The sequence below is a fragment of the Hemicordylus capensis genome, chromosome 3, assembly GCF_027244095.1.
Source record: "Hemicordylus capensis ecotype Gifberg chromosome 3, rHemCap1.1.pri, whole genome shotgun sequence".
Taxonomy (NCBI): domain Eukaryota; kingdom Metazoa; phylum Chordata; class Lepidosauria; order Squamata; family Cordylidae; genus Hemicordylus; species Hemicordylus capensis.
This window is the reverse complement of record NC_069659.1, coordinates 267,822,596-267,849,896: the sequence shown is the minus strand read 5'-3', so window position 1 is coordinate 267,849,896 and position 27,301 is coordinate 267,822,596. Positions and strand designations below refer to the sequence as shown.

Below are 27,301 nucleotides of genomic sequence, written 5' to 3'. Positions count from 1 at the left end.
AGCCCCAGAAGCCCTCCGATTAGCCAGGCACCCTTAGGGGGCGGGGCTTAGGTTGCAGCTACTGCTGCTTCCCTCCCCAAACATTCAGTCGGGGCCTGGCTTTCTTCAACAGCAGAGCTCTTCACTGTAGCTCCGCTGTTGGGACTCGGGAGTGGGCTGATTGGGCTCGGCCGCAGTAGCGCGATCGGCCGCAGCTCCCGGGGGAACATTTTCAGCGACACCGGAGCCAGCCGAGGATCGAGGAGCGGCTCCGGCAGCAGCATGGGAGCACCATCAGCAGTTTTGGGGGCCCCTTTGGGGGAGGTAGCTGGCCGAGCATAGCCCAGTTGTGGGCTTGGAGGCCTTCGTGGGCATTGTTTTCAGCTTCCTCTGGGCCTGGGCGGCTGGGCCTGGTCAGCTGGACCTGGGTGGCTGGGGGGTTGCATCAGCCTTCCTCTGGGCCCGAGTGGCTGGGAAGCCAAAAGGCCTCCAGTGAAGGCCGTCTGGCCTATGTCTGGGCCTTCTCTAAATTTGGGCCTGATTTGGTCATCTCTTGGGGCCCTCTCTCCTCAGTGGGCACTAGGCCTGGGGTGCAGGCCAGTTTTTCCATTGGTAGCCACCTAAGAGTTGGGCCTGTTGGCCTTGTGGGTGGGGTGGTGCTTTAAGGAGTGGGGTGATCCCACTTTGGGGACTTTCTCTGTTGTACATTGGCCTTTCTAGTCACCAAGCATGCCTCCCAAGAAGGCCCGGGGTAAGACTGGGGGTCAGCCTACTAGGCCCCCTCGCCAACCCGTTCCCCAGCCTTCTTCCTCTGATGAGGAGGATATGGACATGGCCCAAATTAGGGGTCTTATACAGAGGATGGAGACGCTGGAGTGGGCCAGGAAGGATCCCTTGGATAAAGGGGGTCCATCTGGGGTGCCCACCAGGCCTGGTAAGCAGACATGGGGAGCTGTTAAAGCGCAGCTGCTGAAGTTTCTGTCTGACAGGCTTACATCTCTGAAAAGTAGAGCAGCACCTGCCAAGCTGGTCGATGGAGGGGATCCTCCCTGTTTGGTGCCCAGCGGTCCGGCTGGTCCTGTGCCAGTGGAAGTGCCAACACCCGTCCCATCGGTGCCTGCGGATCCCAGTGGTGGGAGCAGTGCCACGCCAGGTGACAACACCACACCATTGCCCATGGAAAGTATTGGTCCCGTGGCCTATGTATCCCTGGCCGATACCTTCTTTTGGGGGCTGGGGAGCTCCTCCTTTCTGGACACCGCCTACACACACATGGCAAGGCGGGGGCCTTACATGGGTTCCCAGGGGTTGTGGCTAGTACACAGGGCGTGGCTGAGCAAGTTTGGCAAGGCTCGGTGGTTCCCAGCATTCCACTGCAGGAGCGGGGTTTTACCCAATGCGAGTGTTGCCTTCACCACAGCATTCCCCTTATGGGGCCATCGGGCTCCCCCTCGGTGACCATTTATTACTCGACACTAAGGATAAGATCATAAAGGGCGAATACGTAGACATGTTTAGCCTTCTGTTTAGGGAGCCTGAGGTTAAACATAAAGAGGGGAAGTCCTGTAAAGACCATGAGGTTACCAAGCAGAAGCCGTGGAAAAAACATGGCCGTAATTGGCTGTCTGGTATAATATATACATGGGAGTGGCCCTGCATGCACAGCCAGCCAGGGGGCTCGCTTTTTGCCATTTTAAAATTTTATTGATTTTTACAATATCTTAACAATCAAGTTACACTTAATTAAGTAAATGTTGACTTCCCGCTTACCAGTCTGCACGGTTCTTGTTAACTATATATATAAGCCATTGCTATAATATTACAAAACATATATACTCCACCTTACAATTCGATTTTACCCTAACCCTACCCCAACCTGCTGTGATACTAAATTTTAAACCCTGCTGAAAGGTCCATGTTAGAAAAATAGTTCTTTAAGTAAAGTAAGAAAGGTTCCCAATCTTCTTTAAAACATTCCAAGTCTTCGTCCCTTATAAGTGTTGTAAGTTTTGCCATCTCTGCATATTCCAAATTTTTTATCAACCAGCCTTCTTTTGAAGGCATTTTATTATCTTTCCATTTCTGCGCATATACTATTCTAGCCGCCGTGGTTGCATACATTAAAAAAAGTTAAATTTCTTCTAGAGAACTCTCCTTGAGTTATTCCCAACAAGAAGGATTCTGGCCTCTTAGGAAATGTCATTTCAAAAATTTTCTTCAACTCATTATATATCATATCCCAAAAGGCCTATGCCTTCCTGCATGACCACCACATATGAAAGAAAGTTCCTTCACATTGTCCACATCTCCAGCATTTGTTTGAAACATTTTTATACATTAATGCTAATTTTTTCGGTGTCAGATACCACCTGTACATCATCTTATAACAATTTTCTTTTAAAGTATAACAGGCAGTAAACTTTAAATCAGTTTTCCATCATTTTTCCCAAGCTGCCATCTCTATATTATGACCCACATCTTGAGCCCATTTTATCATCGTTTTAACCACTTCGTCTCTTGTCTCCTTCAAAAGCAACAACTTGTACATCTTAGAGACTAATTTTTCATCATTTTCACACAACTCCTTTTCAAATCTCGACATCTGATCCTCAAATCCAGCTTTAAGATCCTTCTTATAAATTTCGTTTAGCTGATGTTACTGAAACCAGTTACTAACCAAATTTTGAACTTCAGTTAGATTTTTTAATTTACAGCCCTTATCTTGAAAACATAACAAATCTCTATAGGTACCCCATTCAGACTGCATATTTATCTCTTTACGTGCTAAAGCTTCAATCGGGGATACCCCTAATGGAGTTTTAGGTTCCAGCCATGTTTTATATTTTACCCACACTCGCATTAGACTCCTTCTTACATAGTGATTAAGAAAATCTTTATGCACTTTAGTTTTATCATATCACAAATAAGAATGCCATCCAAACCTTCTATCAAATCCTTCCAGATCAAGTATTCTGGGATTTCTTAATGTTATCCATTCCTTTAACCACGTCAAACAAACAACATCAAAATACAACCTTAAATCTGGCAGGGTAAGACCACCTCTTTCTTTAGCATCTGTTAAATTTTTAAATTTAATTCTTGGTCTTTTCCCTTGCCAAAAAAGTTTAGTTATGTACTTTTGCCATTGCTTAAAACAAGTTAACGTATTAATTATAGGAATAGTCTGAAAAAGAAACAACATTTTAAGTAAAATATTCGTCTTCATAACTGAAATTCTTCCCATTAAAGATAAGTTCATTCTAGTCCATCTTTGCAAATCAATTTTTACTGTATTCCATATTTTGATATAATTATTTGAGAACAACAAAGAATTTTTATTTGTCAGCCAGACACCCAAATATTTAATTTTCTTCTCCACTTTCAATTCGCTTATATCATAGAGTCTATCCTTGGATTTCTGGTCCATATTCTTTGTCAACACCTTCGTTTTAGTCTTATTTATATAAAACCCAGCCAATTGGCTGAATTGTTCTATTTCTTCCAAGAGCCTTCCAATCTTCAGCCGGGGGCTAGCTTTAATTAAATACTTGGATATCATCCACTGGGCTGTATCCGATTTTGTTGGCTCTGCTTGGCTGCGCTATGATGAAATTTTTTGCATGCGTGCTGCCTTGGACCCCGCCTTACCATGGGATGTTCCCCTCCAGGAGTCTTGGCTTCTTATAATGCCCCCACCCACCTGGTGGAGGGTGAGAGGTCCGATTGCGGGCATTTGCTGTCATGGCCATCGGGTGCTTTCACCCAGGCCAGTGGGGGCCAGCAGTGGGTTCAATCTCAGCTGGTCTGTTTAACAATGGAGGTAAGTGTTCTAGATCCCCCTGTAAGTTCCGCCATGCCTGTGGCCTGTGTGGCACAAAGCACCCAAGCTCTGCCTGCCCACGGGCTAGAGGATGGGGCTCTGGTCCCAGGAATCGGCCAGAGGGTGGCAGAAAAGGTAATCCCCCTCCCCCACCTGCGGGGAAAAGGCCCCAATCCAGTTAAGTTGCCAGTGTTGGAGTTATGGCTGTGGAACTACGGCGGGGGTGGTGGCCTTTATATATAGTGGTTTTTCAGAAGGCTTTAGGATTCCATCAGAATCCAGGTGGGTTGCCTTTATGGCCAACAATTTGCGTTCAGTTGAAGGCATGGAAGCTGTGGTTAGGAGAAAGATAGACAAGGAGGTGGCGGCTGTTAGGGTGCATGGCCCCTTTGACACCCCCCATTTCCTAACTTGAGGGTGTCCCCTCTTGGGGTTGTTCTCAAGAAGGTCCCAGGTGAATTCAGGCTCATCCATCACTTGTCTTACCCAAAGGGAGCATCTGTTAATGATGGCATCCCCAACCACTTGTGCTTGGTCCAATATACTTCCTTTGATGAGGCCGTGCTAGTGGTATGCAGGTGTGGGGTGGGTGCCCTTCTGGCGAAGTACGACATTGAGTCTGCATTTCGCCTACTGCCAGTACATCTGGCAGATTTTGATCTCTTGGGGTTTTCTTTTGAGGGCAGATATTATTTTGATCGGGCCCTTCCAATGGGCTGTTCAATTTCATGTGCAGCGTTTGAGCCTTTTATCACATTCTTAGAATGGAGCTTGCGGCAAAGGACTGGTTGGCGGCCCATGGCTCATTTTCTAGATGACTTTCCCGTGGTGGGCCGGGCAGCCTCGGCTGAATGTCATCAGTTATTAGAGGGTTTCATTCAGCTGATGCATGAACTAGGGGTTCCCTTAGCACGGGATAAGACAGAAGGCCCTGCCACTAGATTGGCCTTCTTCGGGATTGAATTGGATACATTGGCGGGTTGTTCCCAGTTGCCTCAAGAAAAATTGTCTGCCTTAGTTGATTTGGTTAAGGCTCTTGGAAGGGCCCGCAAGGCCACACTAAAGGAATTTTTCATCATTTCATAAACTAATTTTTCATCATTTTCACACAGCTCCTTTTCAAATCTAGGTAGTGGTTGGGCACCTCAATTTTTCTTGTAGGGTCGTGGCCCCTGGTCGGGCTACTTGATGGCAGGCCTTCAGGCACCTCATCATCAGGTGTGGCTTAATATGGGCATTAGGGAGGATTTAGCTGTCCGGGAGGAATTCCTCAGGAATTTCAATTGAGTGTCTTTTTGGAGGAGGGAGCAACTTCTGGAGGCTGAGCTCCAGTTCCACTCCGATGCTGCTGGGGGAATAGGTTTTGGGGTATACTTTCGCAGCTAGTGGTGTGCAGCAAAGTGGCCTCCAAATTGGGCAGACAGGGGAATAACTAGGGACCTTACCTTTTTAGAGCTATTCCCCATTGTGGTTGCAGTTCATCTATGGGCACCCAAGCTAGCCAACTCCACAGTGAGGTTCTGGTGTGACAACCAAGCAGTTGTACAGGTTGTTAATGCTCAGACTTCACATTCACAGCAGGTTATGAGTCTGCTTCGGGTTTTTGTATGGCAATGTCTTACGTTTAACATTCTTTTTGTGGCTAGGCATGTCCCGGGGCTTTAGAATGAAATCGCTGATGCCCTGTCTCATTTCCAGGTGGACAGATTCAGGGACCTGGTGCCCAAATCCTTGGCGGAACCGGAGCCCATGCCGGAAGCCCTGTGGCAGCTTGGCAAGTGAAGGCCCAGCAGGCCATTGAGGCTTCATTAGCGCCCAGTACTAGGGTCAGCTATTCTGCCAAGGTGGCCGTGTTTGCTGTTTTCAGAAAGGGTGAGGGCCTCCTAGAGGTTTGGCCTGTTCCTCCTGCACATATCATGCAGTTCTTGGTTCAATTACATGAGGCAGGTAGGGCTGTTTCAACATTAGCAGGGTACGTGTCCGCTTTGTTCTTTACGGCCCAAGCCATGGGGGTTGCTGATAGCACCGGTGACTGCCGGGTACGCCGTATGCTCGAGGGTTGGGCCAGGGGGCTACCCAAACACTTGGATCAGATGCAACCTCTGACCTTTGAGTTGGTGACTACAATGGTAGGCAGGTTGCAAGGGGCCTGTAGTTCAGAACGGGAGGTGATACTTTTTAGGGTGGCAAAGTTGATCTCATTTGGGGGGGCCTTTTAGCCTAGCAAGGTTTTGCCTCACAGCAGGAGGGTGGCACGGGAGAGGTGTCTGCAGTTCAAGGATTTGCTTCTTAAAGATGCTGAGGCACAGTTACTCCTGCACTCTTCTAAAACAGATCGGAGTGCTAAGGGACAGGTGGTGGTGTTGTCCACTGCCAGTGATCTTGGTGTGTGCCCTGTGGCCGTGCTGCGGTGCTATCTGGCCTTGCAACCCTACACTGAGGGCTGCCTTTTCATACATGAGGACAGCCATCCATTGACACAGTTCCAGCTGTGATCTGTGCTGAAAGTGATACTTTCCTCCCTTGGGGAGACAATGCAGGATTTTAGTCTGCACTCTTTTAGGATAGGTGCAGCAACTACCACCAGTTGTCTAGGCTTGCCAGACGCTGCCGTTCGACGTATTGGGCGGTGGCACTCAAAGGTATTTCTGCATTATGTGCGCTAAGGCTCTGGTTCCCAGTGGCGGTTGGGTTGTTATGCACGCTTTGGCGCTTAGAGCCAGCAGCTGCTGGTTTGTTCTAATATTTATGTTCTCTTGGCAGGTGCTGGTGGGACACCGTCTTCAGTGCATGTCCTCATTTGTGGCCATTCTTTGGTTTTCTGGGCCTTCAAACGGGCCAGCATGTCCAAGTTCAGCACCCAGCTTGGGTTGGGCCAGCAAGCCTTGATTTACTGGCTTGGGATATGGGGGCTGCTTTGGGACCAGTTACTCCCGGTGTTGGGTGATTATTTGGCTAGAAGACCCCCTCCTCAGGTTTTGGTGCTTCACTTGGGTGAAAATGACTTGAGTCAGCGGACCGAGCTCTCCATCATAAGGCAGGCCTCCCCAGATTTTCTAACATTAAAGTCTTGGATGCCCAGGTTCACATTGTATGGGTGGAGTGGCTGCAGCACCGGGTTTGGCAGGGGGCTTGCAGTTTGCAGGGGGTCAAAAGGGCAAGGCATAAAGCTTCTGCCACAATTGGTAAGGCGGTGGTCACAGCAGGCGGGGCACATATACTGCAGCCAGGCCTTTGCTATGCCCAGCCCCTGCTGTTCCGGCCAGACGGCGTCCACTTATCGGTTGAGGGATGTGACATTTATTTGTCCAATCTGAAGAGGGGGCTTGGCATAGTGTTGGAGAGTCTTGGGGCTGGCAGGTTAAGCTAGGCTAACCTGCCTGAGTGGCAGGGACAGTGCGGGCTGGGTTATCAGAAATGGGGGATTTAACATCAGTAAGCACCCTTGGGCAGTTTTAATCGGACTTCGCAAATCCTAGGGCTCAGCGGTCCGGGAGATGCGAACCCCTGGAACTGTCCAGACCCTTAGGGGTTGACTGTGAAGGGACAGAAGCGGGTTGTTACCTGCTTCTTCCCTGAGTCAGGGTGTGTTGCCCGTTTAGGACTTGGGCTAGGACTGTGAAGTCTGAACCTGGTCTTTGTTAGGCCCTCACTGTCAAAGGGGAGTAGTGAAGTGTTCCCCTCTTTTGCCCACTACTCAAGTTTTTAATTGGTTAAATCAAAGTTGTGGCCCGTTATACCAATATTTTGTGTCCGTGTCTTCTTGGGGCTATGGGTCTGGTGACAATAGCAGTGTCTTTGCAGAGCAGCTGGAGATTACCTGGGTTGGAGGCTTCTTCTCCAGTGTGGGCTCATGAAATGGGAGGAGGAAATTATCTTTATTTCCCTCCCCTCCCTTCAAAAGCCATTTAGCTTCCCGGAATATGTACCTGAGGGCTGTGCAACTCTCAGAGACATATTTCTGCAAAGGAAAAGGGTTTTTGAAGGGAGGGGAGAGAAGCCAGAATTGCTTCCCCCTCTCTCTGTCCCCCTGGACTGCAGAAGAATCCTTTAGTACAGCTATTCTCCAGCTGCCCTAAGAGTGCACTGCGGAAGATTTAAGCCACCATCTTTTCCTACACATCTGTGTTTCACCAATATTTTTGTAGCTGTTTGATCCTTCTTGCTGCACAAATTGCTTGTCTCTATCTAATACATCACCTGTTTCCAACACTGTCTAAGTCAGGTCTGCACAACTTTGACCCTCCAGCTGTTGCTGGACTACAACTCCCATCATCCCCAGCCACAATGGCCAATAGTCAGCACCGTGGGAGGGCGAAAGTTGTGCAGTCCTGACGAGGTTAATGCTCTGGGAAGCTCACAAACACATCATGAGTGTAACATCCTTCCCTATTGTTTGTCCCCAACATGTCACAGCCAGAGATATGCTACCTCTGAACATGGATGTTCCATTTGGCTATCACAGCTGAGAGAACATGCTTCCATGGGCAGATGTGTAAGAGCAGCTTTAAGGGGGTGGAGGTAAATTGTGATAGGAATGGCTTGGCAGTATCAGTGAGGTGGAGTCCTGCAAGTGTGGGAATTAAACAAAGAGTTAGGTGGTACAGCAAAGCAAGTAAAGTAAGACCGGAATGGCTCTGGGAGAAATATCAGAGTCAGTGTAGCAAGTTCTTAACTTCAGAACAAGTTAAGAAGTTCTGGTCGCTTCAGAAGTGTTTAGAACTATGCTAAATTCAGTGTACAGTTTCATGAATTTTGAGAGACTCTTTGAGATGCCATGTACAGCACTGCCATGTAATATGAAAGCATGTGTTTAATGCTCCATTCAGTGGACACCAGAAGCTCGATGGCAGGAGCTCCAAGAATAACCTCTCAAAGCATGAACAAAGAACACACCATCCCCACAATAGCCTCAGAGAGCTCTGTGGGTAGCTAGTATTATGATTCGCTTAGCAAATGGCTGGCTACTCTGGATAACAATAGGCTCTTGATTCAGGTAGAAGCCAAAATAGTTCTGTTGTAATATGAAATATATGGAGCACAGTCAGTGTTTGCCAGGATGTGGGGTGGGGCGGCGGCACATTTGGTTGTTGAATTAATACATAACCTTTAAACGAATTCAAATATCTTTAGAACAAGCTTTCTTTCTTACGGAATTCATAGAACTGTCAAGTAGACATGATTGCTCCTAAGCACCCTCTCTGACGCACTTCTAAATTAGCCCCTTCGTATATAGAAGAACTGTGGGGTCTGAAGTGGCAAGGTAGATGACTTGAACACAAGTGGAGAAAGACGGCTCGAATTTGACAGATTGTAGCACAGAGCACATTTGAAGATCTATGCTCTGGCAATGCATGGAGCAAAGAAGCAGTTCTTTTCTGCCTGCATTGCTTCTGTAAGCTCATGTCCAGCGGAGTTGTCTAGGGTTGTGAGAGGACTAGTACATGCTGCTGCTCCTCTGAATGAGTACTTAGATCCATTGTGATGTTTTAAATAAGCTTTTTGCAGATAAAATATCTCTTATTCGAGCTGAACTAGACTCTACAGTTACTGCAGAATCTACTGTGGTGGTGTCCCGTAGCTCCTCTTGCATGATTAAATTGGATCAATTTCAGTTTGTGACTCCTGAGGATGTGGACAAGATACTGTCACAGATCCCATAGGACAGATTAAGCGAGACGTGTCTATTTCTCCTGTGATGGATAGGATTAGGTGTTTGGGGTTGTCATGTCCTGCGGTTGTTGTTGGACATGATACTCTTGCTTTACAATGATGGAGTATATCTCTCATCATGCTCATAGTTTCTCTTCAACAGGAATATGTGAAACCTTAAGGAATATCACTAGTCTCAACAACCCTAACTGCACAAGAGTAGGTCAGCCTAATAACACTGTGTTTATGAAATATGCAAAAGTTGTGCATGTGCAAAATTTGCAAAATATGTGTTACAGAAGAGTAAGCTTAATGCAAACAGTGGGCTTACTCTTGAGGAACACAGATTGAGCAAAGATAATGTTACTAGGCTGCTATACTCTTGTACAATCTCTATCAGCCACTCTTTTGCTTTATGCAAAACCTGATGGCAACTTAAGGATAGGGATGTGCAAAACGTTTCAGGTATAGAACGATCTGTACCCGAATTTGCCTGTTTCAGGCGATTTGTGCACAAAACAAATTGCCCATCTGCAAGTCCCAAAAGATTCGGCTCCAAAACAAATCGCCCGCATTTTGGAGCTTTTGTTGTTTCAGACCTCCATTTTGTGGTGACCTCCATGGAGTCTCCATTTTGTGTTTGACATCTATTTGAATTTCCAACTCTTCCAAGCTTCAGATCAGTTAACGAAAGCATGGGCTGATCTGCTGACGATTCCCTCCTGGTTCCAGATTGGCACTTTTGGCTCTTGCAACTCTTGACTAACCCCAAATTGGCCAGGGGAAGGACTGAAGAAGGGGCAAGGGTGAGGGGGAGTTCAAGGAGGGATTTTCAATTAGATTTAAAGAGGCAGCAGTCACCATTATGCCTTTCTGCCTCATAGGAAAAGAGAGAGAGAGCTTTGCTTTGCTTTGCTTTGCTTTGCTTTTCCTTGTCTTGCCTATTGCCTTCTGCCTTTCCAGTCTGAGCCCAGCCTGTCTTGCCACTCAGTCTGCCTGCCCCTGCTGTGTGCAAGCCTGAAATGGATTCTCTGCTGCATTGCTTTTTTTGTTCCTGTTGCTGATTCAAGAAAAGAAAATTCTTTTTTCCACCCCCTTCCTGGTGCTGAGAGAATCACTGCCTGCCTGTGCATGCTGTCTGTGCCAGGCAACACAGGCCCCAGAGCCCCTGTGGCCACTGGCTACCTGGCCAGCCCCCCCCCCCCGATTTTCCAGGCTTTTGCCCCAGCCCCGCCAAAAAAACTGAAGAAGGAAAAGAGCTGAAGATTGACAAAGAGAGAATAGATTCAGAGACCAGACCACAGAAGTGGACAACTGGACACACAATGTGGGTGAAGCCCTAGACTGAGTGAGTACCATTTAACACACACACACACACACACACACACACACACACACACACACACACTTGCGGTTCAGCCAGTTATTACAATATTGAACATTAATATATTGTTTCTTGTTTCTACATTTTATAACTTGCAAGTTAGCCAAGTACTTTATGCATCGCTACTATCACAAAGCTAGCATAATTCTACACACACACACACACACACACACACACACACACTTCAAATTCCTTGGATGGTTTGTTGTTGTGCCTGCCTCATGGATGGACACAGGACAGGTTCTCCTTCTGTGTGTGTGGACTTCTTTGCAATGAAGATTGGGTCATATTGTGACTTCTAGCATCATCATTATTTTTATTCAAACTAGATTGCTTGCATCTACAATAGGTTGTGCTGGTGCCACAAGCTCCAATCTGTTGCAGAAATGTGGGGAAAAAAGTGCCAAAAAATTGTGTGCCATTGTTCTCATCATCACTTTTTTACTTGTGTGTGTGTGGGGGGGCAAACCTCGCTGTTCCACTGGCAGAATGTTGTTTTCATGTTTTGCTCCCTTTGTTACTTAACCCACTTTTATGGCCAGGTGCCACAGATGTAGCTGTGTCTGTTACTTGTGGATGAAAAGTGCTTGGGGGAGGGAGGGCAGAACACATCTGATAATGTTGTTGGCCCTAATCTGCTGCCCTAGTCTGCTGAATCTCTGATATCACACTTGCTTGCTTGTTGCTGGCTGCTGCTGTTACCCTGCATTGGGAGAGGTGTGTTGGCATTTCCTTGTTGTTGTTTCACACTGTTGTGTGTAGATCAATTGCATTTCTGTTGGGGGGGGTGAGACACAGTGGATGTGGTGAGTGACACAGTGGATGTGCATGAGCTTTGGAAACCTTGTTCTTTGCAAAGCTCTGCTGCTGTTGTTGATGTGTGCTACATCCACCCTATGGGATAATGGGGACAGACAGTGCCCATTTCTGCCTGTGGGTGCCTCCTAGGAGTGCCACATTGTGTCAGGGGGTAGTGCCCCAATGGGTGCCTGCTACCATCCAGGTTTCAGAGTGATTGGGCAAAGGCTTGATTTTTAAAGAATTTCTGAAGTTTGTGCATCTTTGGGGCAGATTCAGGGCAGAAAGGGGGCTTTGGGAGCAGAAAAGTGGGTTTCAGGCGCAGGCTGTGAACGCGCCTACAGGTGTGTGTGTGTGTCTTCTTTAAGTGTAAACTGAGCCGGTGCTCCATGCCACCCAGCAGCCCCCACGGCGGGGGATCACCTCCGCCACTCACCTGGCCACTGGTGAGGGCTCACCTCCATGGGAGCCAGATGAGTGGCGGAGGCGAATCCCCATCATGGGGGCTGCTGGGTGGCACAGAGCACCGGCTCCGTTTACATTTAAAGAAACCACCACCACCCCGGAGGTGCGTTCACGGCCCTCGCCTAGTGGGTTGGGTGGTAGTGCTCCAATGGGTGTCTGCTACCATCCAGGTTTCAGAGTGATTGGGCAAAGGGGTGATTTTTGAAGAATTTCTGAGGTTTGCACGTCTTTAGGGCAGATTTTGGCAGCAAAGGGGCTTTGGGACAGAAGAGCGGGTTGGGTGGTAGTGCCTCAATTGGTGCCTGCTACCATCCAGATTACAAAGGAAATGGGCAAAGTGGCGATTTTTAGAGAATTTGTGAAGTTTGTGCATTTTAAAGCTTTTTCTCCATAGGGAATAGTGGGGATTTCAGCAGAGAAAGCCCAGAGCTAGTTGTGGTGTAGTGCACATAGGGTGCCAACCATCCCCATACCCACAAGCCCATGGGGTACTGGGTTTTGTTGTTTCTGAGGTGTTCTGAGTGTAGATTCCTTGGTAGCAAATGAGAGTGGATTCATTGTTTGTCACTGATAAGGAATCCACTCTCATTTGCTACCAGAGAATCTACACTCAGAACACCTCAGAAACAACAAAACCCAGTACCGCAATGGCCTGTGGGTATGGGGGTGGTTGGCACCCTATGTGAACTACACCACCACTCACTCTGGGACACCACAGTGCCCCCAAGAGGAGTTATGGGGCTGCTGAAATCCCTATTATTCCCCGGGGGGGGAACGTAAATATGCACAAACCTTACAAATTCTTTAAAAATCACCCCTTTGCCCAGTTCCTTTGAAATCTGGATGGTAGCAGGCATGCATTGGGGTACTACCACCTGACCCACTCTTCTGCCCCCAAACCCCCTTTCTGCCCTGAATCTGCCCCAAAGACATGCCAACTCCAACAGTTCTTTAAAAACCAGCCCTTTGCCCAATTCCTTTGAAATATGGGTGGTAGCTTCCTTGAACCCATTGGGCACTACCACCCACCACACCACACTCTGGGCCACCCCAGTGCCCCCCACATGGAGCTATAAGGTTGCTAGAATCCCCATTATTCCCTATGGGGAAAAATCTTAAAGACACATAAACTTCAAAAATTATTTAAATATCATCCCTTTGCCCAATTTCTTTGAAATTTGGGTGGTAGCTTCCACCCATTGGGCACTACCACCACCCCCACTCTTTGGGCCCCAGGACCCCCTTTTGATCCAAATCAATTCAGATTCATATTCTGTACAAATCGAACCTGGGGTGATTCAGGGGGGTCAGATTCAGACCCAAAACAAATTGGGGGTGTTTCAATTCAGATACAAATCAAAACAAAAAAACATCCCTACTTAAGGATATGCAAAATGAGAGAGAGAGAGAGAGAGAAAGACTATCTCACACTATGGCACTGATCATACCATTTAATCTGTCTGTGGGGTGTCTTCCAGACCTGCATCATGATTACCCAATTCTATGTTTTCAGATTCACTCCTTCATCATAGTACTTTCCTCTCTTTGTTCCATTGCTACTCCTTAAGAAAACTCAGATAGTTCCTCCCTTGGCCACTCCCCAATCCCCCAATTCCAATTCGTTCAAAAAGCCTCCCTCCTTTAAAAATTAGATATATTGTGCAAAGGAGGACACTTCATGCAAATTGCCTTCATTAATATAATTTATTTTGGGTCAACATTCATAGTTGTTTGAACCCACCCAGTGGGCTTCTTTAAACTTAGCAGCCTATGACCCTTGAGAACGCTGAGATGTCAGTTACAGCACACAGAGAGAATTTTAACAATCACAAAAAGGCAACTGTAAAAGCCCACATTTACAGAATGACACTAGCCACAATACCATTTGTAGCAGGTCCTATTTTTTTACTCCGCCAGACAAACATTTTCTTGAGCTTCCCTCTGAAGCTGTCATGTAGCCAGGCATAGAGGAAGGCATTGGTACAAGCTGACATCATAGCAAACCAGTGGCAGAGGAGCTGAATGAGGTTGAAATACTGCTTGTTGATCAATTTAATATCAATGTCTTTGATCACATTAAAGATGTGCAAGGGCAGCCAGCAAACTCCAAAGGCCGCAACCACCAAGACCAGCAGGCGGAAGGTCTTCCTCCTTCTGGCTCTGTCAGACTCAGCTTGGCTCTGGGTGACGTTACCTGGGACAACTCGGTTTTTCAGCTTGACTGAGATCCTCAAGTAAGACACGGAGATGACCATTAAGGGCAGGATGTACGTGAGGATGAGAGTGCTGTAGGCATAAGCTAAGCGATCTTGCTTCATGTCAAACCAAAATTCTTCACAGATGAGAATTCTAGTTTTGGGAACTCAGTGTGGTAGGTGTGGAGCAAGGCTGGGGCAGCAAGTATGCAGCTCAGTAGCCAGATAGCAGCCAGAATATAGGCACAGATCGGGATCGTGAGCCTCCTCCGCAGTGGATAAACCATGGCATAGTATCTGTCCACAGCAATGACAGTCAGGGTGAAAACAGACACAAACACGGTTACTGGCTGCATAAGGAACACAAAGTAGCACATGTAGTGTCCATAGACCCACCCTCTGGGCTCAAAGGTATATGCCAGTGTTAGGGGCACACAGGTGGCACACATAAGCATGTCGGAGAACGCAAGGTTGCCTACCAGGAAGTTGGTGACATTGTGCATCTTTTTGGTCTTGCAGATCACATAGATGAGGAGGTAATTCCCAACGATGCCGACAAAAACCACTAGGGAGTAGCAGGGGATAATGAGAGGCTTGAAGAACTGAACGTGCTGGAGCCCCACAAAAGGACTGCTGGTGTTGCTGTGGATGGCTGAAAGCAAGCTCTGGGAGGTGAGATTCTCGGGATTCATTGCCTCCCTTCTTTACGGTGTTGCTGCCAGTTGGGTTAATTGGAGCATACACATACAGGCATTTCGTTTGATCACCCTGGGTGAAGACTAGATTATGTCCTGCCCACCTGTAAATATCCACTCATCTACAAAAGAAAAGAACACGTACTGGTGAGCCTTGACAGCTGACTTTTTCCTGTTTAGAATGGTTATATGCATTCAGTTTTCTAGTATCCTCTCTTCTGTTCCATGTTAACTTCACAATCACACAATTTAGTAGGCAATGGCTACAGCAAGTAATGTACTTACAGTGGTTGTCTCCAGAAGGTGATGGATTTTCTTGTAGATATCATTTTGCATCTGCTATTTGATTCTTTCTTCCCAGGATCCTTGACCAGCTGAGGCTCTTGTGGTGTGTGTGTGTGAGTGAGAGTGAGAGTGAGAGAGAGAGAGAGAGAGAGAGAGAGAGAGAGCAAAATCTGTGCTTTGTATATTATAAAAGCACAGATCGAAGCTTTTAGCAGCTTTCACTACTTGTGATAAATTTGTGCAGAAGGCTATGCCCCCATTGGCTGCACAGAGCATTACGTTGGTCCTTGCTTACCTTCATTAAACCATAGTTCATGAATCCCACATTTTCTCTTCTTGTTCTCCAGCACATGTCTTGCACCACGTTATTAAAACAATGGATCTTCATTAATTAGAATCATGAAAACATCTGAGCTCAGGGTCTATTACGGGGTCTTGGTGACAGCACAGAAAAAAATACTGGTTCTGACACTGCTGACTTTTAAGAAAAGAAATATGATTTTAAAGGCTGAAGAGCTATAAATGCTGATACCACTAGAGGGACTCAGTTACACGAAAGCTGAAGAATCTTCATCTGTGATCCATGAATATGGATATACAAATTTAATTATGAGTGGGTCTGTCAGTTTCTCTAATAACCAGGCTCTGGTGTAAAACCATAATTCTTTCATCTGCATGATTTACACATTTTCAGACCGGATGTAGTGCTGAAGTGAATATGCAAAGTATATCTTGAATCTGATAGACCAGGGGCATAGCTAGGGGAGAGGGAGCCCATGTTCACCCCTCTCCCCAGTGGCCCCTTGGAGTGAGGGAGATAATGAAGACAATAGGAAGGGGTGGATGTGGGCGGGCCCTCAGGAGCTGTGGGGCCCCTGGGTTCTTTGAACCCATCCACTCCATTATAGCTACACCCCTGTGATAGACTGACAGTGCTCAACATGGAACTAAAATTCTGCAAATATCTAATCACCTGGACAGAAATGATTGGGTGCATTGTGCTATGGTCCTTGATATTTCTTTTGCTCGATATTTTAGTATATAGCCGTACTTTAGTTCTCACCTTGTTGTTCAACCTACTTGTTATTCCGTTACTGTAATAATTTGAATTATTCCATTTGAAATTTATTTCCATAAACTGGGTTTAGAGAATCTCTTTGCAACTCTAATGATAAAATCTTCTCACTGTTAACTCAAGATCAAAGGATTTTGTTTTTGTTTTTTTAGCAAGGGCTTACTGTCTTAGTTTTGCAGGCATAATAACCCATTTCTCTTGTTTTCCTGTTTTGTATTTTGAATGTTCAGTTAGGATTTGCTTTACATCCACAATCACCATTAATTTGATGCATTGTAGCCCAGAGTGTCTGTCCATCTGTCTGTCTCTGTCTCTCTTTCATACACACACACCAATGAAGCTCAAGGGCTTTGGCTGATATTTTCAAAGCAATCAATGAAATGCATATGACTCTCTCTTTTTTTGGTAGCACAATGGCCCACATATTCCATCTTCCGTCCATCCTTGACTCATGGGCTGGCCCTCAGTTTACCACTGCACGAGGGTACTGCTGCTGCATATGTTGCAGGATTTTCCCCAGTGCTAAGAGGTGCTGGTTGACATTCAGTCTAAGGGAGTGCTGGTGCTATGTGAGAAGTAGTAGCACTCCGAGTGGCTTCCTGGCTTATGCAACACTTGCAGGAGCACATTTTGACAATCTCCCCTTCCCCCAGAAGTCTTATATGCCACATGCAAATATGTCCCTGTCCCTGAGGGTTGCATAAGCCTCATGGGTCACAGAGCACTTCCCGGAGAAGGGGAAGTCATCAAAATCTGCTTGCCCCCATGAGCACCAATGCTGCTTAAGTCAGGAAGCCACTGGGAGTGTTGCTGCTCCTTTAGCACTGATTCTTCCTTAATCTGGATATCTCCCACTGTGTCCATGCTCACTCACCATGGGAATTACAAGAGTAATGTCACTGCAGTGACAAAAATTTGCATTGGCCTAGCACTGGTTCATCACAGGACGGTCGGCTGGCACAAATGCTAGGTAACAACTTGGGGAGGCACTTCATATGACTGCTGTGAAGCACCTTGATGAGGTCTGTGGGGAAAGCGGGTTTAGCCCGCTCTCCCTGAAGACAATCAGTGGTGGAGCTCTGTGTGGTCGGATCAGCTGCCCACACGACTGCTGACTCTGTCACGGAGCCGGCGGGGGCTGTGGAGATTGGGGGTCACGTGGCCCCCGGAAGTCCCAGGATGCCCTGTGCGAGCATGCGGGGCATCCTGGAGACTGAGGCCAGAAGGCTGCCTCCCGGCCAGGGGTCAACTCATGTATCACCACATGCAGTAGCGACACGAGCAAAGAAATGAGGTTAGCGGAACACCAGTTAACCTCATTTAAGGGGAGGTTGTTTTCATTGGGCTAGCTGCTAGCTTTTCATTGGGCTAGCTGCCTTGGGAGCACAAGGCTTGCCCGTGAGCCCGGTGGTTCCCACGAGCACTGGGAAGCGGGCTAAGCTCCCTTAGCCCGCTTCCCAGTGATCGTGGGAATAGCCTCAGGAGCTCAATAGGAAAAATAAAATATTAGAGTGTCATTGAATTTTGAAGCATGTTCACAGTGCCTTCTGACTCTAAGCTGTGTCATGCCATCTCTGCCTCTCAAAAGACTAATTAACTGTTCCTGACATTATCTGAACCTCTGACTGTGGGCCACCTACCAGTAAACTAGCAGATTTGGTCTTAAGCTGATTTTAGTCCTATTGACTTCAAGTAGAATAATTATCTGGATTTCAGATTAGACTGAGGGCTATTCTGAAATCACAGCAGTACTTTTTCTAGCCACTGCTGTCATGCAAATGGCTGGCTCATGTGGGCTGTATCTGCTTTCAGCCTTTTTCACAATCAAGTCTCTTCACAGGACCCCATACAAAGAAAGAAGCGCATGGAAAACATCCACAGCCAACTCACATGCATGAACCAGCTCTGTGTTGCATTCAAAATCTTTCATTAAGCCTTTTCTATGGAGTAACTGACAAACAGATCTTTGTATATTATCTAAACTACTAAAAGTTAATATTTTGGAAGTAGTGATAGTTCCTAAATCCCAGGGTTTCATGGGATTTCCTAAATCCCGAGGTTTAAAGTGGTTTAAAAAAAAAAAAACAGGGAGGGAGAGAAAAAGTTCAGTTACTTTTTATAAATTATAAATCATAGATTTCATGAAAATGTACGTAGAGTCTGTCTGGAAACTACAATCCTAGAGAGAGACACTAAAATCCCTTCCCTATGACTGCACCTTCTCTCTTTAAAGGCCTGATATGTCAAGGCAGGATTCTGTGGCCTGCAATATGACAAGAGATAAAATCTAACTTAGCTGCAGTAATGAGCCCTGTGCTGTCATAATCTTATCAACCAATATGGGAGCATTTCCGATCTTCCCAGTTCCTAGTCAATAGTGCGCTCTCTCTCTCTCTCTCTCTCTTACAGCTACAGTGTCAATTCTTATATACTTGTAGTTGTTGATTAAGTAACTGATACAGTTGTGGGACTGACACTGAAATATAAGATGTAGAAAACATCCATCTTCTCTCGCCTACCTAGGCTTGAAATTGTCAGCTGCATAGTTACGCCGTATGCTTTGTTTCATCTCCAGGCAATAACTAACAAATCTGTTTTGTGCTTCTGCCAAGTGAAGTATTAAGGGATTGTGTCAGAACCCAGACAGATCTGGCCACTGAGGAAGCCTCCTCTGAGGAAGAAGAGGAACTGACCCCTCCAGAAGCCTCCAGAGCAGTGACTGACCCTAGTCCTTGAGAAACAGCCAGAGTTGGCTCACAGCAGGGCCTGAGATCTCATGGGATTCCAAATTCCCTCCATTTGGACTCCAGGCTTGCGGGGGGGGGGTCACTTCAGACCCTCCCCAAACCCCAAGAGAGTTCAAGCAGCAGATTAGGGTTGACTGGCCCTCAATGAATTGTTCAGAGTCCCGAATCTCATCAGCCATGTCCCTTCTCCATGATTTCTTTCAGAAAGGAAGTACAGCAGTGGAGGCACCTGTACAGAACATGGGAGAGAGCTTTTCGCCTCGCCTAACACTCTGCTTCCACCTTCATAGGTGCTGTAGTATAATATTAGAGTCTTTAAAACACACACACACAAAATTATTTGGGGGGTGGAGTATGATTGAGTTTAATTTAATTATCAAAAGGGGCTGTGGGCCCAGGCTCCTGATCTTTTCATTACCTAGCAATGCCTGCCAGTACCAGCAGAGGAATGCTTGCTTGGCTGCCTGACGTTTCCCTTCCAAGGGGTCTTCTTGAAAAGGAGGAGAGAGCTGGTGAGGACAGATGGATTAGAACCAAACTAACTGAAGGAAATGAAGGATCTTCTTGGCCATCTAGTAACGGTTCCAGTTAGACCTTTGCAGCACAACCCGGGTGGTCCAGAGCCGACAAGGGGGTGGGAAGCCGGTACAAATTACCGGGGCCCGGTGGTCGGAGGGGGGCCTGGCTGGAGCTATGTTCCCTCTAAGCTGAGCGGGTATGCGCACACAGAATCCCAGCTCCCCACGCAACCATTTCAAGCTACGCAGTCTCAGCCTGCAGTCTCTTGCCCCACACTGCAATGAGTTGGGGCTCCTCCAGACCATGTTTTCCTTCGAGCTGCCGAGGAAGAGCAATTGGCCAGACAAAGGCACTCTCACACAGGCTGCGAGCCATCCCCTCCTGGAAAGTGACCAAATGTGTGTCAGCAAGATACCGGGGAGGGTGCAGGGGAGGGGAGACTCGCAGTTTCACATCACAATTCTCACTCGTCTGGGGAATCCCCAAGTGGAGGGATGGGGTGGGATAAGCACCTTAGACCCCTCACAGGGGAGGGCAGGGTGAGCTAATTTATTCAACTGTGAAAGATGGGGGCACTTTCTCCTCGGAGGAGGGATCGGTGCTAAAGCCTGGATAGGGAAACAGCAGTCCCACACAACACGCCACCCGGAAAAAGTGTACTCAAGAGTGAAGGCTCCACTTAATAGCCCAGCAGCCCACGATCCTCCATTTGCTCTGTGTGCTTGGCACACTTTGATGTTCTGAAAGCACTGGTGGGAAAGGCTCTTTTTAAAAAGAAGAGGCAGCGCAGCCTGTTGGAATACATGTCTTTGCCATCGGGAGAGATGCCTGCCAGCCACTTGTGAGTTTCTGCCCCCACTGCTGCCTTTCCCTCTTGCTCTGGCCAGAGCGGGAAAATAAGCTCTCTCAAACAAGCAAGAGCGTCATTTGTCCTCCTCTGGCGGTGGAAAGTGCCCTTCTAAAAAGGCCTCCTGCGCACGACTCTTGGTAAAATTATCAAGGCGCATGCATGCCTATCGCTATTTCCAATAGTCTCATGCTGCAGAGTCTCTCAGAGCGGGAGAGCCAGTTTCCCCACTCTGGCTGGGTGAAGTATAAAGTAGAATCCTCCCTCCCTCATTTTGCATTATTGTAAGGTGCAGGATAACCTTCTTTGCAGTATGGAAAGAGTCTATATTTGGACGAGATTTCATTGTCATGAGTAGATGACGCTTCAGTCCAAGGAATTGTATGTATCATATACTTTGCCCCTTAAACCTATAACCCAGTGGGAAGTTAGAGTGGGAGTATCTTCCTTATGTCTTAAGATTTTTTAAAGCATGTCTTTTTAAAAAAATTACCATACCTTCCCTACCAAAGAAGAAGAAATAATTAAAGCATTTTTACCACGGTCTGCTTTTCCAGTTTTTTTAATTTGGGTAACTGCTTAGTCAACTTTCAAAAATATATATTCTGTCATTTTATTTTATTTCATTTCATTTCAATTTATTTATTTATTTAATTTATTTAAAAGCAAAATTCCCTTTCATTTCAGATTTGGCATGCAGGTCCCAGATTGTGTATTCTTTCAATGACACTATACCAGCATCCAATACTTAATATTTAAAAAATCTTCTTTAAAAATCAATTCTTATTATATAAGCTTCCCAAAGTTCTGTATGGCAGAGAGCTGGTGTTTTTTCTACTGTACAACCTCCTTGTTCTGTGATGCTCAAGAAAGGACCCACCCATCCCACAATAGTTTCATTTTATTTAAAAAATAATATATGCAATCCTTATATGCAGTGTTTCTAGAACAGGTTACAAAATGTTTTACTGTTTTTATTGTACTTAAATGTGAAGCAAAAGAAAGTAAAAATACAATTTTATAAATAGATATAACTGTAAAATACACTTCTTTAAGTTTGCTTCCATATTTGTGGTGTGTGTGTTGAATCTATAATGGCACTGGCACCTAATAATGCACATGTGTGCACACTGCCTTGGTATTACCACCCAGAACAAAATTCATTCCACTCGCTCATGAACACTGGGCTAGAGTGTGTGCACTGTGCAAAGGTGCTCTTCTTAGGACCGCCGGCCCTCTGAACACTCCCCTCCCCATGATGATTATTCATGTCCAGGGTTGATTAATGTTTTCTAAAGTGTGCAAGACGTGTGGGTGAAGGGCCAAGCTACACCTGGCGTAAAAGGGCAACACAGCTTGTAGCTTTGAGGCTCAGCTGTTACCAAGGAATGACAAGCGGGGCCACCATTAGGGTCGGGACCTCTGCTCCATGGTGTAAAGATTTATAGCTGCTCCGCCCTTGCTGGGGACCCCCCAAATTTTTTATCACCAGGGTCCAAACTAGCTCTTGGTGGTAGGGTTGTGCATTTTGTTTTTGTTTTTGGCCCGAATCCGAAACACTCCTGTTTTGTTCTTTGTTCGAAATCAGCCAATCCAAAACACCCCAATTTTGTTCTTTGTTCAAAAATTGCAAAATCTGAATCCGAAATGTTTTGGATTTTGGAAAATGGCCTGGTGGGGGTGGTACTGCCCAATGGGTGGAAACTACCACCCAAATTTCAGAGGAATTGGGCAAAGGGCTGATTGTTGGTGAATTTTTGAAGTATAGGATTTTTCCCATAGGGAAGAATGGAGGTTTCAGAAAAAGTATAGCTTCATGTTGGGGGGAAGGGGTGGCCCAGAGCAGAGTAGGGTGGGTGGTAGTGCCCAGTGGGGGCAAAGAAGCTGCCAGAATTATTTCAAAGGAATTGGGCAGAGGGCTGATTTTTAAAGATGTAACGGAGTTTGCGCGTCTGTAAAGTTCTTCCCCATAGGGAATGATGGACCTCCATAATTCCTGCCCCATAACTGCACTTGGGGGGCACCAGGGTGGCCCAGAGTGAGTGGTGGTGTAGAGCACATAGGGTGCCAACCACCCCCATGGGTTGCTAACCCATAGGGTACGGGGCTCTGTTGTTTCTGAGATGTTTTGAATGTAGATCCAGATTCTCTGGTAGCATATGAGAGTGGATTCATGGTTTGTCATTGAAAATCTCATATGCTACCAGAGAATCTATACTCAGAACACCTCAGAAACAAAAGAACCCAGCACCCCATGGGTTAGCAACCCATGGGGGTGGTTGGCACCCTGTGTGCACTACACCACCACTCGCTCCTGGCTACCCCAGTGCCCCCCAGGTGGAGTTATGGGTCTTCTGAAACCTCCATTATTCCCGGGGGGGGGACCTTAAAGAAGTGTAAACTTCAACAATTCCTAAGAAATCAGCCCTTTGCCAGATTCCTTTGGAATCTGGGTTGTGGCAGGCACCCCTTGGGGCACTGCCACCCAACCCACTGTTTTGCCCCTCAGGCCCCCTTTCTGCCCCAAAGACATGTCAACTTCAGAAATTCTTTAAATATCAGCCCGTTTCCCAATTCCTTTGGAATCTTGGTGGCAGCAGGCACCCATTGGGGCACTACTACCTGACCCACTCTTATGCCCCCCAAGCCCCCTTTCTGTCCCGAATCCACCCCAAATAACAACAACATCACACATCAACAACAGCAGAGCTTTGGAAAAAATCAGGCAGATTTCCAAAGGTCATGCACATGCACACACACCCCCTGCCCAAAATGCAATTAATCTACATACAACAGTGTGAAACAACAACAATGAAATGCACACTGCCCCACTAGCCAATGAGGGTAAAATTTACCCTTACATTTGCTTAAAAGGAATAAGGAGGCAATTGCCAGCAGATCAGCCCATGCTTTCGCTGGCCATTCTGCGGGCTGGAAGGGCTGGAAATTCAAACAGATGTCAAAACTCAAAATGGAGATTGAAGGAGAAAGACTTTTTGTGATTGCAAAATGGAGTTCCAAAACAGCCGAAACAACAAAACGTTTTGTATCCAAAAGAGGGATGTTTTGTTTTGGCTACAAAATTTTCTGTTTTGAGCATTGGGTGGTGTGTTTTGGCTACAAAACAGCCTAAACGGCCTGTTTTGTGCACAAAACGTTTTGTATCCGAAATGAAATGCAAATCCCTACTTGGTGGCCCTCGGTGGTTCCTCAGAGCACCTATTTGCTGTTCCAGCCTTGTCTCTTTTCTTGATTCCAGATTTACTCTCTGGTTACCATCTTTGTTTTGCATTGTCTGTCCCCCACTCTAGACTTGGCACTTGCTGTGGTCATTAACCAACCCAGTGTCTCCACTTGTGCCTCATACAGACTGTCTTGCCCAGGCTCTGGGCACTGACAGATCACTGCAACTATCAGAAAACATCTTTCTATAAGCAGATGTTGTGAAGCACATAAACAAGGTTACTAGGTGGGAGGACGTTGTGTTCTGTTTCTGCTAGCCTGTAATAAGAAGGAATTATAGGCTGCAAGTAGGTGAGGCCCATCAGATCATTTTATATAGATCAGACTTATAGGGAAGACAAGATCTTAAGACCACTTTAATGAGTAAGTAAAATAATTTAAAAACAAAGATCTTACCAAACACATTTCAGTGTTAAAACATCATTCTCAATGCTCTATCTCAACAAGCTGGAAACTCTTGTGCTTAAATACAACAACTGAAACTCAGTAACCAATCCATAAACAGGAGGTGGGAGAGGAGATGATGATACTACAGAACTTTTTTTTTTTTAAGCCTCCTCTCCCACCCTCTGTTTTTGGATTGGTTATTTAGTTTCAGTTGCTGTATTTAAGCACAAGAGTTTCCAGCTGCTTGAGACAGAGTATTGAGAATGATGGTTTAACATTGAAATGTGTTTGTTCAAGTTTGGTAAGATCTTTGTTTTTATTTTATTTTACTTCCACGTTGAAGTGGTCTTAATATCTTGTCTGGAGTAAGAGTGAGTGTGTATATCACTGCCACTATGATAAAGTTCAATAAATGACATATATGTAATAGAACTTGTTGTTAATGTGCTTCATTTTATTCAATAATTATCATATATGGTAAATTTGAATGATATTAAATTTGAATCTGAGGGAGACCTACTTTTCTTGGGGATGAAATTATTGAAATTATGTTTTGATGTTTTGAAGATATTGTTCTGATTTATTGAGTGTTAAAAATTTGTTGAGAACAATATGATCATAGTCAGAATTTCTTCTAAAAAAATAGAAGTACTTAAACCTTTTACCCAGTAGTCAACCTCCAGACTTGTCTACTGCAATGTGCTCTATGTGGGGCTGCCTTTGTATATAGTCTGTAAACTGCATTTAGTCCACAATGCAGCAGCCAGGTTGGTCTCTGGGTCATCTCTGAGAGACCATATCATCTCTATAATAAAATATCTAAACTGGTTGCCTATAAGTTTCTGGGCAAAATACAAGGTCTTGGTTTTAACCTATAAAGCCCTAAGCAGCTTGGGCCCTGGGTATTTAAGAGAAGTTGTTCTTCGCTATGAACTGCACTGCCCATTGAGATCAGCAGGAGAGGTTCATCTGCAGTTGCCACCAGCTTGTCTGTGTTAATGTCTTTGAATGTTTAAGCAACTTGAGTCCAATTGTGTAACTTCTTCTTTTGACCAGATAAGACAGTGCTCTGTACTTTGCAGGTGGTGTTTGGGGTCTGATCAGGTCTGTGAACTGCACGGGTTCTCTCTGACCCATTTTCAGCTGAATCTGTGTTTTATCAATAAGCAATACTTGGATTATAATAAACACAGTGTGGTCCCACAAAAGATGGGGAGAGGTTTAAATGTTCACCAAGTGCAATCCAGTGAAAAATGTAGTGCATTCAGCTAATTCCAGTGGCAGGTTTGTTTATGCCAAATTTGGTATCTGTTGGTCATCGGGGAATATGACTTTATTTTCACAAAGAATGCCACAAACAAACCCGCCAAGGTTAAATATTTCATTATTATACACCAGGAGTACATGGACTTTTGGGGCAATGCGTGGGAGCGTTACGATCACACGTTCCACATGCGTGCACAATTGAACCCCCACTATTCCATAGGACAAGCAACGTCAGGAGCTCTGGCCGTAACACTTGTGTCTCGTGTCTTATTGGGGTGTGGGAGCAAATTGTATGCTTTTTTTAGTATACAAAAAGAGAAAACCAGTACCTTGTTAGATTTCAGGGAGAAAACTTACGTACTTTGTCAAAGGAGAAGCTCAGATTTACTATAGATTATTATAACTGTAACTCGCTGTTTCCATCGCAGCATCCACCAGCTCCTCCTGTTAGCGACCTGCACAAACCCCACCACCATCTCAAGGAGTATTCAGGCTGATATCTCAAGAAGAGTCATGGTAATAATTGAAAAAGAAATAATGCATTTACAGAAGTGCTTTTGTGTGTGGAAAACATAAGGATGTGTGTGGAAAACATAAGGATGGCTGTTTGACCTAACATTGTGCATTTCTATTATTCATATATAATGTTCTGCTCTAATAGCTAATACTGTATGAAGACAGCACAACACGTTTTGTAACATTCATTTTCTAAGTGTTTAGTTTACTATAAAATATTTAAGATCCCTATATTTTTTCTAAGCATGTCCTTCCAAGAATACTCCACAAGAAGAACATTATGAAATCCTTATATATGCCTTCTTTAGACAGACCTCTTATTCCAATTTCTGGAAGTTGTGGAGAAAGAGGAAATAATGGGAAATGACAATATTTATATACTGCTTTTCAACAAAGGTTTCCAAAGCAGTTTACATAGAGAAATGATAAATAAATAAGATGGATCCCTGTCCCCAAAGGGCTCACAGTCTAAAAAGAAACGTAAGATAGACACCAGCAACAGTCACGGGAGGTACTGTGCTGGGGGTAGATAGGGCCAGTTATTCTCCCCCTGCTAAATAAAGAGAATCACCATGTTTAAAAAGGTGCCTCTTTGCCCAATTACCAGGGGAAACTTCTGCAAATGTGGTTAATATAATGTGCACACAGTTGTGGAAGTGTGCTCCTGCACAAAAACAAAAATTGTGCAAGCAGAGTTGTGTGATAGTACAGCCAATAGCTATTGTGTACAATAGCTGTACACAAATGCAGATTTTGCATTTGTGCACTTGTGTGCATGTTACATTACTGCACAAAGTTCCATGCATGTTGTAATGTAACATGTACACAAGTACACTCTTGTGCAAATGCAAAACTTGCACAGACAGTATTGCACAATAAGAAAACAACACAGTAGTGAACCCATGGTATGTCGCATTTAATAATATATGAATCTGTCATGTCTTATTTTATATCCCTCCTCTAGGTACTATCTATTCAAAGTCATCTTATGCTGCAAATGTTCATTTTAAAATAATGGTTTCTGAGGGTGTGGGACCAGCTTTGTGCTGAACATTTTGAAATTTAGGCAGAGTCCATTGTTGACTATTGCATTAGACTCATACAAGGGTTCCCAACAAGGGGTACTATTACCCCTAGGCATTCTTGATGGGCTCCCAATGGTATTCAGTGCCTATATGCCTCCCAAGGTTACAGGCACGCTATTTTTAACCCATCTGAGGACACGTTGGCCTGGTGATGTGTCCACTGCAGAAAGGGAGTGGAGAGGGTGAAGACCTCTGCTCCTGATTGGCTGGCTGTGTGCTGAAACTCAGCATACCCTTCCCCTCAGCCTAACAGGCTTCAGAAAGTCAGCACTGACTACTTCCATGAAAATGAATGACAAATAAACATGTCCCATTAATTATAATAATTAAAAAGACTACTTAT

At 45.5% G+C, this 27,301-nt stretch overlaps 1 long non-coding RNA gene and 1 pseudogene across 3 annotated transcripts; one reads left to right on the top strand and one right to left on the bottom strand.

The window, feature by feature from the left end:
• Positions 1–76: 76 nt before the first annotated feature.
• On the top strand, positions 77–27,278 carry LOC128351780 (uncharacterized). 3 transcript variants are annotated; one of them, XR_008320037.1, is made up of 4 exons: positions 77–1,132; positions 14,813–14,965; positions 25,786–25,873; positions 26,838–27,278. It is a non-coding gene; the product is annotated as an uncharacterized LOC128351780 (long non-coding RNA). The 3 variants fall into 3 exon arrangements; XR_008320035.1 differs by lacking the exon at positions 26,838–27,278 and having other exon boundaries at positions 78–1,132; positions 25,786–26,104; XR_008320036.1 differs by lacking the exons at positions 77–1,132; positions 26,838–27,278 and adding an exon at positions 3,741–3,934 and having other exon boundaries at positions 25,786–26,104.
• Positions 13,788–15,739, bottom strand: LOC128351779 (prolactin-releasing peptide receptor-like; annotated as a pseudogene).
• Positions 27,279–27,301: the final 23 nt, after the last annotated feature.